The sequence below is a fragment of the Lineus longissimus genome, chromosome 7 (assembly GCF_910592395.1).
Source record: "Lineus longissimus chromosome 7, tnLinLong1.2, whole genome shotgun sequence".
Classification (NCBI taxonomy): Eukaryota; Metazoa; Nemertea; class Pilidiophora; order Heteronemertea; family Lineidae; genus Lineus; species Lineus longissimus.
In genome coordinates this window covers 2371123-2384770 of record NC_088314.1, presented here as the reverse complement: position 1 = coordinate 2384770, position 13648 = coordinate 2371123, and the positions used below count along the sequence as shown (strand labels likewise).

The following is a 13648-nucleotide window of genomic DNA, read 5'->3' as shown; positions in this document are numbered from 1 at the left end:
TAGTTTATGCACCGATCATAATCACCCTCCATCAATTCCCTGTGATGCGTCGCAATGCACCCGCGGCTGAAACAATACACTTAAGAGGCTCAACTGGCGGATTATTGATAGTCTTTGATTCTATAGGACTAATTGATGCTTCTTAATCATGCGAATTGACACCGTATGAAGAGCTTACTATCGAAGCTTGACGGCGTTAAGGAAATTAACACTGACAGCAGAGTTTTATCGTTGCAGCCATCGATCACGAATTCTCCAACCTGATGCAAAGCAAAAATACCTAACAAGTTGATCTTTTTAACTACGATTTACTTCAGCTCTTTTCCATGTGTTTTTATGAAAGGTCATAATGTAACGACGTGTTGCAAAAAGAGAATATCGCTCAGCATTTTTTGATGCCCTGGTCTCCAGTTTTCTTCAAAGGGATCCCACCCGAAAAGAAGTTTTAGTAGGAATATAACTGATGAAGTACCTTAGGGCCACAATATACAGTTTTAACGATGTCAATGTGTATCATAGCCAGTAAAAGACAACTTTTCCTATGTTTTCATCAAAGCACCCTGTTGAATCTTTTGAAAGATGTGCAAAGTCGATATGTTTTTTTTCCACTTTTCTAGAACTTCACATGTTTTGCTTACCTAGGTGATAGAGCACAAGTTATTATCGTTAACTTGTCGCCCTCAGTGGCGAGGGATCAAATGAGCTGTCACGGGTGACTAGCTGAAGAGACAGATGGAGGGAAAGGTTGAAAGGCCCAAACGTCAGGAGTATAGTGTAAGACACTCGTTTTAGCAGGGATTATGATGCGAGATTAGTAGAGTTACAAAGCAAGTGTGAATGCAGCAGGTTTCTCATTCCCCATCTGAATCCTCTTATCTCTTTTCATTTGTACTGTTACAGTTTTTGTTTAAATCAGCCAATATAGAAAAAAAACTGTCAGCAAAGTTAATAGATGTGTTCAGAAAGCATAAGTTCAATCGATCACTACACTAAATATCTTTTTCCGGTAAGGTATACGGGATAGCCCAGGCCATCAAATGAAAGCTATAAAAAGCCAGCAAAACTGTGAAATGCTTTAGTTTTTCATTTGTGTCGTTTTATTTTTTGGTAAATATCAATTGGATACATTCTTTCAGAACAAACATAACACCAGAGTCTGCGAGCTCGATTGACCAAGTATAAATGCCCCGTTGGAACTGCGACTGACTTGAAACAAAAGCTAATTTATATTTTCCTTTTTGAATGGTGTTTAAAGTGTCTTTTTTATAGTTCTGATCTGAACGCCACGCGTTTTTAAAGTCACATCGTGCATTATTTCCTTGTCATTTGCATAAAAAATCCAAAGCTGAATATGAGCAAAGAACATGTATTATGTTATAACAACCTTTCCTCATCATTTCCTGCTGTTATTGGCAGAGAAACCTTTATTTCCAATATGTCACTTCCAAACTTTCTTTTGTGGTAGTTGTTTACAAGTATTTGTGAAAGCTGTCTCACCGGTACACTGGTAAGTCTGTTTCTCAACCCCCAGACTGATACAGGAAATCAACTTTCCTAGGATTTCTTTAACCACCGGTTATTGGCAGATTAAAGGATCTTCTTCAGTTGGTAGAATATGGCAGTATGAGTTTGACGCAGAGATGGGTGTATTTACCTTTCGACGCCTGGCAGTGGTGCTTAGTTTGAGGCGGGAACTTTCCTTAACATTACCAGTTTCAGGCAAAAGAGATAACTTGACGGTGTGATAGTCTATCACCAAATCATTGATTTGTAAAGGTACATGTAAGTCAGAATAAGCTACTTCCGATTGAGGGCTTGCTTTAGTAAGCAGCATGATTCCATTCAATACTTAATAATAGTAGATTCCTGACACATGTAAACTAACTAGATTTGAATACAGTTGAAGTACCAGTAACTAAAATCTGAAGATCAATCCCATATCGAAAAAATCATGCTCATGTTAAAAACACTAACAGTAACCCACTGTGTTGCGAAACCTCATTGTTTGCGTTCCCACCGGAAAATCGACGTTTTCATCAAAGCGAACTCATAGCCGGAAAGACATGTCAGAGGTTTCGCTCTCGTTATGGTCTCATCGGATGTGTAGTGACATTTAGAAGTCTGTTGCAGGAACCGCGTTGGTTGGCTTCGAGACAGACACTATTGTACCAGTGACATACGCCCATGCAGAAAGTCTCTCCTGGGCTCATCAGCAACTCTGGATAGCCTGATCGATAACCTCGAGTTGATAGTGCGACGGCTTGGCAGCCTCTTCAAGTGATAGGCCAGGATGTACAGCCATCAGTGACTCTGCGCGTCTGCCGTCAATTGTTCCCACGAGGCGTGGAGCTGTTAGACAAACTAACATCAGCTAATTTAGCCTGTTATGAGTGTTTGCATGTGGGCATGCAATCTGTTGATGCTAACGCAGTTAGCTTTGATTTCAACAGTTGTTACGATATGCAGTCATTACTTGGCTCGTGTGAATGTCTAGTACGAAGAATTAGTTTTCCCTTATCGTTCAGTAACTGATCGAGGTCCATCATAAACACACAACCTTAGACATCGTGCTCCCCAGGCTCTTGAGGGGTATTTATACGTGTCTCAGTTAAGTCAATTAATTTCGAATATATGTGCTAGTTCTAGAAAAAATGAGATATTTTGCGTCTTCAGATAACTGACAGTCTGAATGTTTACTTCAAACCAATCCAAAATATTACAATTAAGTGATTATCTCACTCAACACTGCACCTTAACACATACCTTCGGGTATGCGTTACATGATCCATTAGAATAGTACTATGAAGAATGCAATCAATTTGGCTACAAGTCGAGACAAAGTAACCATAAAGCTGACTGACTGGAAAGAAAGATGCCCTCAAGAACAATTTAGATTCGGCAAACCTGCAAAGCGAACATGAAAGAGAGGAATGATATCACCCCACACAGCTGAATAAAGAGCGATGAACAGTAGGTAGCAGTGAACGAGTTTTTATTGCCATCACTTTTCATGAATATCATGGCATCTACAGAGAGACAGGAAATCGGGAGTAGACCGAGCTAGGTCCAACCGAACAACAAGGAACAACTGTAAATCACACGATGGAATCCGCAAGGCAGTTGAATTGACGCCATTCCATTCAATTGGCGACAAACGGGTGAACAAAAGGTTATTAAGGCGATATGACTGACCTGGATACAACTTTTTAAATAAACTGCAAAATACATTCACCAGCCAAGCAATAATCGGAGTACAACCCCAGACAAGCGACGCAGTTCCCAAGAGATCAATTTGAGTGTTTGTATTTGAAATTAGGATAGAGAACTTCGTTGAAACGATCAATGTTATAAACGCGTCAAGGATTATGGCACACATTCCTTCACAGGCAACCAGGGCGGGTCGATGGACCTTTTTGTTGAAGAAAATGGTATTCTTAATTTGAAATCTATTTCAATTGTACAACAGGACACCGACTGTGTCAACATGATATGAGCAACCCGAACCAAATATACCCTACCTACTCATGGAAAGAACGGACAAGAAGAATGTGACTCACTGATGACTGGGTCAGAGATAGACGCAGTAAACCAGTGCCATTATAGAGAAACTAAAGAGAAGGTTCAAAATCGGCAGCTTTCAAATATAAATTACTCTTGTTCTAAAACCTTTCATTTTCATGAACATTGTCTAATCCATTCGATACTCGGGAGAAAAAGCTACTTTGGACTGGGCAAAATGATACGAAACGAACGACAGTCCAATGAGAGTATTCTTGATCGAGTTCCGTCTAACTCTAAATGTAGGGAAAATACAGCCAACCGCTTGACAAGTCACCACTGTCTGCTCGAGTTCCGGACAAAGACCAAAAGAACTGAGCATCTTCACATCTTAAATAAACATCACGTCTTCAACCATCCCTAAGGCTACATTGGACATATCTTTATGTGAGCGAGAAAAAACCAAAGAACATATCTGACAATAATTTGAGCTTAATGAGTGATTACTGGTCTATCCGTCTGACCGTTTTACCAATTGACGAAGACGTGGGACTTTCGGGCGGAAAAAAGGTGCCACACATCAAAAGAGAGTCTCAAGCGGGTAATTGATTTTCTATGAAGCCACTTAGTATAAAAGGAACAAGGAGCGGTTTTTTGCGGGAGGTGAGGAACTGTCTCTCAGGCTATTGGCGTTCGTCAGGCACTGACTTTGAGTTGAAGTTGAAACCTGAACGGCCTCTTTTGAGCATTGGTGATGTATGCGTCATGCTCGGACATCTCTTTGAATCTCTACAGTTGTGTCGGACAGGTTTACCCGGGATGCTCACTTTCAAGAGGAAGCTTTCAGTCGCGCTCAAGGCTTTTACAGACAATCGTCAGTGTACCAAGCCAGTAACTGACTAACATCTTGACAACATTGTAAGATTCTTGTACGAATTTTTGGCCTAAGTACACACCGGTAACTTTAAGTACAGCCTGCTGAAGTACAAGAAAGCCAACTGCCACAGAAATTCATAGCATGGTTTCCATTATACTACTGGTAACTAATACCAGTCATGCCAACATTCGCAATGATCGCAAATATCAGTGATCAGGTCCTTGTCCTTAGTGTCCTAAGGGCCACCGTATCCAGCCAGCAAGACTGAGGACGAGCGCAAAAGACAGGCAAAACAAAGTAGACCTTGCCTTGAACAGGCCGAGGACTCCGCAGTGATGGCAGGGTACGATTCCTGGCGTGACACACGCTACCCAGCCACCGAGTTGCCTAATAACTCCGATCAAGCCACGTTCTTCAAAGATAGTATCAGCCAATCAGTCCTCATATCAATCTTCAGCGGAATGACCAGCGAGATGTGATGGCTTCAAAGCCGTTTGACCGGGGATGGTTCATTAAGTTGCACGCATTCCTCAAGGCAGCAAATATCTTCCTGGATCTGGAGTTGGCGAGCTCCTCACAACGTGTACTCCCGAGTTTATCACAAGCCGTTTTGAAATTAATTGCACTTATAAGTAGTAACTTCCTTTTGGACCACGTACCTGCAAAAGGAATTGTAATTCTAGGGGAAATGTTAGGCATTCCATTGTGAAGATGGATACCAGGAGTAATTACAGTTAAAGGTCTGCCTTTGGTTGAGATTCTTTCTTTCGAGACGAACTTCGCATTTACAGCAAATTCCTCATAGTGTCGTGCGTATAAAATTGCTACTACCCGATGGCCGCTATCAGTTAATAGCTTCATCATATGAACAACAAAAAAGTATGCCTAACCTTAGGGGAAACTGGCCAGTATAATGGATAGCCACCATTCACCAACATTTCCCAATGGACCGGCCCCGTGATAAGAAATGTATCACCACAATTTCATCATGACAAAATAATTTGATATGCCCTTGTAGCAAAGATGTTTAACCATCCTAGCGTGTATAATGCCTCTTTAGATCCAGCAAACCCCACCTCAAAAGAGATTGGATATGGAAGATATTATTAGATATGAAGCGAGGGATATAGAAAGTGTCTGCTGTTTGTTCGACAATGGTAGTGAGGACAGTCAAGATAGTATAACTATTTCCTTTAGGAATGTACGTGTTGTGGCACCAAAAGGTGATAGATTAAACTGCTTGATAGGTTAAAAAAACCTGTGGTCGAGGTACATTGGTTTTAGGACGACTTCCAACCGAATTAATAATTTCCAAATAGCCACAGAGTAGCTTTTCTAATTCCCAGTTTCCATGGTCGTTTTTTAGACAAATTTTACTCAGACAACCAATGGAGCGGTTTCCACAATTCTTATTCTTGTTTCCGCCATAAGCCTATTTGGCCTTTTTGCTTCACGCACACAACATTTCATCTAGCTAATGGTCGATGCGTGGTCTCAACAGGGAAAACAGGCTTGGAGTTGGAAGACGAAGATGGTTAGAGCTAGGAAGTTTATACATAAGTTTGAAAGTTCATCAGTTCTAGCTTTAGCTTTTATCACCTACTCTTAACAAAGCTTCCTTTAATTTCGATTTAAAAACGAAAGCATTCCTGTAACTTCTGCCCTTTAATCAAGTTAAGCAAACGCCGATCTCATTTCACATTATTGCCAAACATGTAATATTTGCCGACACCAACCCGCCCGTAGAATCGATCCAAGATATTAGCTTCCTGATATTTTGCCCAGAGGACCTTTTGAGGAAAGATACATTAATGTCAAGAACACAAAATTTAGACCTCATTGTTGGAGGTTAGCTAGATAATGCAGCTAGTGTCTGATATTTGCCCAATGTGGGCAAGTGCTCTGCTGTCAGGAATAAATCTTTATCGTTTTATATCGCCAGGAACTGCCAAGAGCGACTCTAATATCACGAAGTACATATTCATTATTTCATAATGCATTGTCATGGCAACTTTTGAAGCAGATCCTATGTTCTGTCATCCTAATTGACCCACCAAGTCTTGCTTGTTTAAATGGGATAGAAGCCACAAGCTGCCTGGGTGATGCTCTGTCAACGCACCACAACCCAGCATTGCATACCAACCACCGACTGCAAATCCAATGAATTCGAAATACAGTAACAGCTGCCGGGATGTTGCTAGGAACACCGGGAACTGTGTTTTAATTGATAATCAACCCTCGCCCCGCTGCTGCACTTATGCAAACATCGTCCTTGGCAATGCAATAACTTCGTATCGTTCGTGGCGTCAAATGCTAACAAGGCTCATGATAGAGATAAACATGAAATGGGTTTTAACTAAGACATCTAGCCTGTCTATAGCCTGTACTCCGTTTTGAAATGATACCCAATGTAGCCAAACCAATCGATGACTTTAGGTCATAACCTGGTTGACCAAAACAACGATCGCCTTCGGGGGGAAAGTGAATCAAATTTGCAGTTCTTGATATTAACTCGATGACTTTATCGCCATGATCTTGATCACCTGCAAAAGTTGTACGGACAGAAGATGAAACTCTACCAGGTTAAACAAGGTCATGGAACTTTCATCAGGGCCTAGTTGTTCAAAAGAAATTTTGTCTCTAAAGTGGGCGTTCGCTTAACTTGGCGTTGCCTCCTTCAGTTAAGCCCTTAGACTTCACACCAAGCTAAGTGAGCGCCAACGTTTGGGACAAAACTTGTCTTGAACAACCGGGCCCTGATGACGAACGCATGTTTGTCAAGAAGGCCATGGGCTAAATCGATCCATCACGACACAAGACTTCAAGCTCTCTCAACATCTACAACACCATGCACTGACTGACCTGACCGCATTGATGCAATAACATATGAAGTAAAATAACATATAAATAAGACCTGAAATGCTTCCGAGAAAAATTACGAAAGCATCTTCAACGATCATTGAAACATTTTTTTCGATGAGCGTCGACAACATAGCCTTCCTCTTGTAACAGATTGACCTTCACCAAATAGTCAACCAACTGTAATAGGGTTTATACTATATAAGATTTCAAGTTCGATTTCCTTTACTTCAATTCAGAGTGTTATTCACGTGTCCTCATGCAGTGCATTAGATGTACGGTGAGTTATCCCTGTAGATATGAGTGGGACCATCACTTGAAGTTGCAATTGCTTGTAAGGTTTTTGAAGAGCACTGTAAGTTCTTAGCATGTTTATGGAGGGGTTGTGTCATGATATAGTGTATAAACATACCAGATAAACAAGCAAAACTGGTATTTTTCAATGTCATTGTCATGATTGCGGAGGTGACGAAAGTGAAATGAATTTCATTTTCCATCTGTACAGAGGCAATTACATGTACTAGATTACCGAAAGCGATTTGGAAATCGGGGCGAGTTATATATACTGCAAATGACATCAAGAGAAGACGAATAAGGACTGTAACACTTTGGTTCGAGGAACCATAACAACATTCTGAAATTATTATATAAAGGCCAAAACTCAATGATTCAGTCTTGAATCTCGGTTCATGGTTATCCTGATTTGACAATCTGAAAGCAAATTCGACAGCATTTCTATCCTCTTTATGTGCAATTCCCTGTAACTCGATGCCACTTTCAATCAATTTTCCTCCGGCATTCTAAAACCATGGGAAATTCTCGAGTTGACACTTGGCACACATGATTTATTGAAATTTTAATTTTAATTAAATCAGTTTCTTTGGCAATTTTCAGAAAGGCAACACGGTTTGAATTTCAATTAGACCTAATGAGTAACGTGAACGTGGCACATGTTGACTATACACAATGTTTTAAGATTAATGAACATGACTTAAGAGGCGCTGGAGCATGGTTCATTTCAAAAAAATGCAAATGTCACCCTTTGTGATTGTGATTTCAATTTAGAGCGTCGTTCAGTGAACCACAATGGATTGCAAAACATGTTAATGACAAAGCTGAACAACTTGAAAATGACTTTTAAATGAGACTTAACTTTTGCTCCATCTAGGTCGTTATCATCATGTACATACATCAACTTTTTTACACTTCGCGCAACTTTTCTGCTATATTTTGAGCTATATTTTCGGCGTTGAAAACGAACAAGATGGCATATATTACATCATGAACCCGTTTCCATGTCAAAAGTGGCGTTTCAACGTGGTGTCCCAAGCCTTTACATAGATAGTTACGGCACATCCTGTACCACCAAGTCAAAAACCACTACGATATGATGGATGTCATTGCGATCGTATGACCGCCCGCACCATGAGCGATACATTGCAGCTTGATTCACTGCAACTATAGTTGCGTCGGGAGTGAACAGGTCTAACATACAGATTAGATACTTCTAAAACTCTTAGTTAAAATCGTTTTTAGTTTCGTGTACATGTGCATGTACATTCGTCACAAGATTGTTGTAAGATTCTTAATCAAGAACTAAACTTAGAATTGTACAAGAATGTTTTACTATTGTTTACAGGATGCCAGGAGTCTCTTTAGGAAGAACAACACTACATCTATAACATTGCCCTTTTTCGTTAAACGTCAGCAGGCAGTAGTTTTTTTAATATCATTTTTAATGTAAACTTAATTCTATTTTATTATTTTTCGCTTTGTTTGCATGAACTCATTACTTCAACATGAGAAACTAACTTCAAATGCCTAATTACCACTTCTTGCTGTCTCGTGAGACGACATATTCTTATTGATGCTGGAACTCTACAGCTTGACGAACTCCGGATGATGGTGTGCACCACATGGAATTGCTGTTAAACATGCCGTTTTGGGCTCGTGCGATTTCTTATCACCCAACATTTTGTCCTTTTGTAATTATTCTACATCAATGATTAGCGGTTTATAACAGAAATTCGTGCCTTCGGGAATTCCTCATCAGCTAATCATAAAAAATTATTAAATTAAAATCGTTTTTTCTTTGGGCCGATTAGTTTCTGCATTAACTCATGTGTTATGGCGCGTAGGCGTGCAGGCAGTCATGTTTTCTTCGTTCATGCTCATTGCGCACAGAATAATCGTGAATTCTCATCTGGGTGCCAAAAACTAATAGAAGCACGTTTATCTTATTTGATAAAATCACTATCTTATTCGAAAGGGTCTTTTAATACGATTTTTATTCCACAACCCCTGTTGGCCACCGTCACAGTAAACATATCAAAACTTCAGCATTGACATTCAACATTACATCAGTTGGAGTGATAAAGGTATATGCTATATTGCATTCGTTTCAAATGCGGAATCACAGTTTCCTTAGAGACCACTGGGAACCAGCAAGTTGTAACTGTAAGAAGAAGCAAACCAATCCTAAAAACAACGAATGCATTTGATTTTAAAATTAACTATTTATAAAACTCCACGAGATCGGTGTATCATGGTACAACTGACTGGCATTTTTGCATCACCTTTTTATTTCATTCTCAACTGATTTCCCCAAGGCCGATTGTTTGATTATTTTGCTAAGCCATAATTCCACGCTTGAATAGGTTTAACATGTTTTATTTCGTGAAAATGAAACGGTGCTCCCCTGACTAGGTTTGGTGAGAAGTTCGCTGGAATTAGTACAGGTTGAAAATAAACGCAGAACTCCAGTTTGGGTTTGGTTGCTCGACTGAACTAAACTATCCCTTTGGCGATATGTGGTATGTGGCCGGTTAGATATATGTGAACACATGCTCATTAGATTACTGCATTTGTAAAAGGTCACAAAATATACTAGTTACAAAAAAACTGGTCTGGTCTTCAAAAGTGAAGCTTGTCTGACGGAACATCATGACCTGCAGCTATGGTCGTCGTTAAATACCGCAGAGCTGACGAACAATTGACATTGAGAATATATCGGCAAATCTCAATAGTTGCAACTCAGCCTTTTGTTCTCTAACAAAGAACATTCTTCCTCAAGGAACCATACTGAGGAAATCTATAATAGGGAGTCCAGTCAGTTGACCTTCAAACCAAGTTTTCTGTCCTCGTTCGGATGCCATTATCGAACCACCACCACATCCAACTTATGAATCTCATCTCGTATCTAAACCGCCTGTCATTAATACAAACAAGGTTGTCTGCAGAGACCTCACACGTCTTATCATCAAATGAAATATTATCAAATCTCAAAAATCGACATATTTCCTCAAAGAAAAAAACTGTGCCTGGGGACAAGAGGAAACCAGAAGAAAACATTGGGATCAATGTGGCCATAATGGGGTTGAGATTCCTGTACATGGTACACCGCTCAATGGTTTCCCTGTTGATGGAGCGCGTCCGCCGCCACATCGACCTGAACCGAATCAATAGGTCATCGCAGACAAGATACCGCTGGAAAATAGATGACCTGGTTCTGGACACAGTCATTTTGTCGTATTCGAGATCACGCTTCCTTGTACTAAGAAAACCCATGCACTTCGGGAAAACAATGATATCATGTGGCCATTAATACGAACTTGTCAGAAGAACAAAATGTCTATAGACTCATTAGAGTGTTCCTCTCCACGGAAATCTTTAGTAGAAGGCGAAAGATTTATGCGTGGGATTGAAGAGAAACCAGAGCCATGTGTAGTGTTCAGTAAGGAAACTCGAGACTCTGGAGGAAACCTTAGTTATTGAAGAGTCTCTATTAAGCTCTCTGTCACGCGAGTACACCAGGCTTGACCGGAATCGAACCCCGGACCTCAGAGGTGACAGGCTCTTATGTTTCATACCACATGCCATACCAATAGCCGGAAGAAAGTCAAATCAAGCTAAAATGGCAGGAGCATCAACAAATGCCATTTCTCCCCTGGCGTCGAGGCTAGTAACTAACTTACACCGAACTCATTTCAAACTTTGAGCATTCATCAAAAATCAGACATGAGAATTGTCTGTGGCAATATCAGTACCGATGGTTGTTTTTTATTGGAAGGCTTAATCCCCACAATATCAAAATATATATCTATATAGATCCGGGAATTGTGATCACTTGGCCTCCAATTAACTCACAATCCAAGCTATAAAGGAAGGCTCATCCACGAGACAATCAGGCTGAACAACCTGATTGGATGATCTTATCAATAAATCGCCAATCCAAAATATATTGCTTATTACAAATACAATCTCGTTGGGTTTTTTCTTGATAGTTGTTGTGATGTTCGATTCCCTTACAAAAAGCCACTGCTTCTTCGTACGAGATCAGTGATTTGCTTTTTGCAGTCTCAACCGATTGACATGAGCCTTTTTACATTACAATTCACGTATATCAGACAGCTTTGCCATCCAATTGTCTAAAAATGTTACGATTCATTCGCTCTGCATGAAGGACACAGCAAAGAGAAATGCCCCTAGCGACCAAAGCTGAAGCCTGAATTCCAGCCTCAAAGAAAGTGCACGTTAGACACTCCGCCGAACTGATGAATTCTAAAACTTCAGGAGGGACGACACCAAATCTCCATAAACTACCAGTGATATTTGCCACAATTCAAAATAGTCTACACGTGACGGGGATTACAAATACCCTGTAATAAGAGTTGATCCGGCCGTACATCATATATCTGGTCCATTGGCCCAGTCATTGATCTTGGTCTCATGAATATCGAGACTCTTGTCCCGAAAGGCTCTTGTCTCATCCTGGTCGATCATTGACATGGAAATATCATTTGACCAGGGTTGTCATCAGCTTGATTCATCCCAATAAGATGTATCCAATATATCAGGTTGATCCCATGTATCATGATATCATGCCGATTGTTTGGCCTCACCGTGAGGACATGCAAATGTCATTGGCCGATTATCTGGCCCATTTTTCTATGGGTTTGGCGCGGCCTCGTTCTGATTCGCTGGACCGTCAATTGCTTGTAAAATCCCCCATTGCTCATACGACAGAATGTACGCAAAGGTACGTTTGTATACATTAAACATAAGTAGTACCAGTCGTAAGAAATGTGATGAGCCTGAAGGGAGTTTTGTTATGAGAGATATGAGAGTTTATCACATTAGTTTAGTTGCAAGAGAGTCAACAACTATTGCAACTCCGTGCACAGGATACTAGCCATAGAAGATGGAGAAACCAAAGAGGGAAATCAAGGTCAGCATTGGAGCAAGACCAGTGATACTGACACTAATAGGGCATGGATGGTATATTTGAGTGATACGCAGGTTTTGCAATCCGGGAAATGCATGCTCAATAAACACCACGCTCACTAGCAGTACTCGTGTGTTGGTAGCAATTTCAATATCCATATTCGAAGTCACCAGATGCCGATATGCATAATAGCCGAGCAAGAAGCACCAGCATATAATTAATCGCCGATTTAGGTAGGCTCCAGTTTGCCTCGGGAATAAACGAAATAAAACGGCGAATATTACACTTTTTTAATAGATATCCGTTATAATTCAAAAATCTGTGACAGATTCAATTACCCAACAAGTTATGGGTTACGGTTAAATGGGCAATAATCTGTGGCAATGCATCTAGATCTAATACATATTTTCTGTTTTAGGGAATGTATAGCGTAGCATTTGTCACAACATGCGTATGCACGTTAATGGCTCGTCAACCCAGCAGGCAATGGCGATAAGGAGAAATGATGGAGAAATCGTTTACCAATCGAATTGATCGCTTCGAATATTCACTCTAAACTGATCGAGTGACAGGTATGCATTCGATACGTTCTTGAAGAAGAATGTACTGGAGTTTTTGCCTGACTAAAACAGAAATGATTGAATCGCCAACAACTGCAACCCATTCATAGATTGCCGTCAATCACAGGGATTACTCCGCCATACGTGCTGACATGAGGTGATTTAATTTGATTTAAGCGCATTTGTGTCCAAATCTCTTGGTTATGATCAACTTTATCGTATTAGGGAGGTATACTTGTGTATTGACAATAATGCAGTGCTCAAGTGCTCGGCATTAGGGCGACACTTTCAATTATTGACTTACTTTCAATACGATTTAGACAGATTGCATGCAAGTTGAAGAATACTCCCGGGAAATTACCACATGTAGCAGGTTACAGCTGAATTCACAGAAACTCTGATCATGTTCAACAAAAGTTATTTTCGGAAGTAACACTGGCACTATAATCCATGTAACAGGATCAGCCAAACCCAAAGCAACATACATTCAAGCTTCCCTGAGATAAGATTTGTCGCACGAAGTGAACGTGAGTGTAAATGAAAGCACCACCTCAAGTGGTTTTTTAAGTGAAGAAATGGAGTATATTGAGCGGTTTCTTCTCAAAATCTATGAACAATCACTCAGAATAA

General features: G+C 40.3%; 1 protein-coding gene and 1 non-coding gene across 3 annotated transcripts in view; both read right to left on the bottom strand.

Annotated features, from left to right (window-relative positions):
• Nucleotides 1-13648, bottom strand: part of LOC135490733 (uncharacterized) — a 146719-nt gene that overhangs the window by 127520 nt on the left and 5551 nt on the right. The gene's annotated exons all lie outside the window — the stretch shown is intronic.
• Nucleotides 10834-10954, bottom strand: LOC135491870 (U5 spliceosomal RNA). Its single transcript, XR_010447949.1, has one exon. It is a non-coding gene; the product is annotated as a U5 spliceosomal RNA (small nuclear RNA).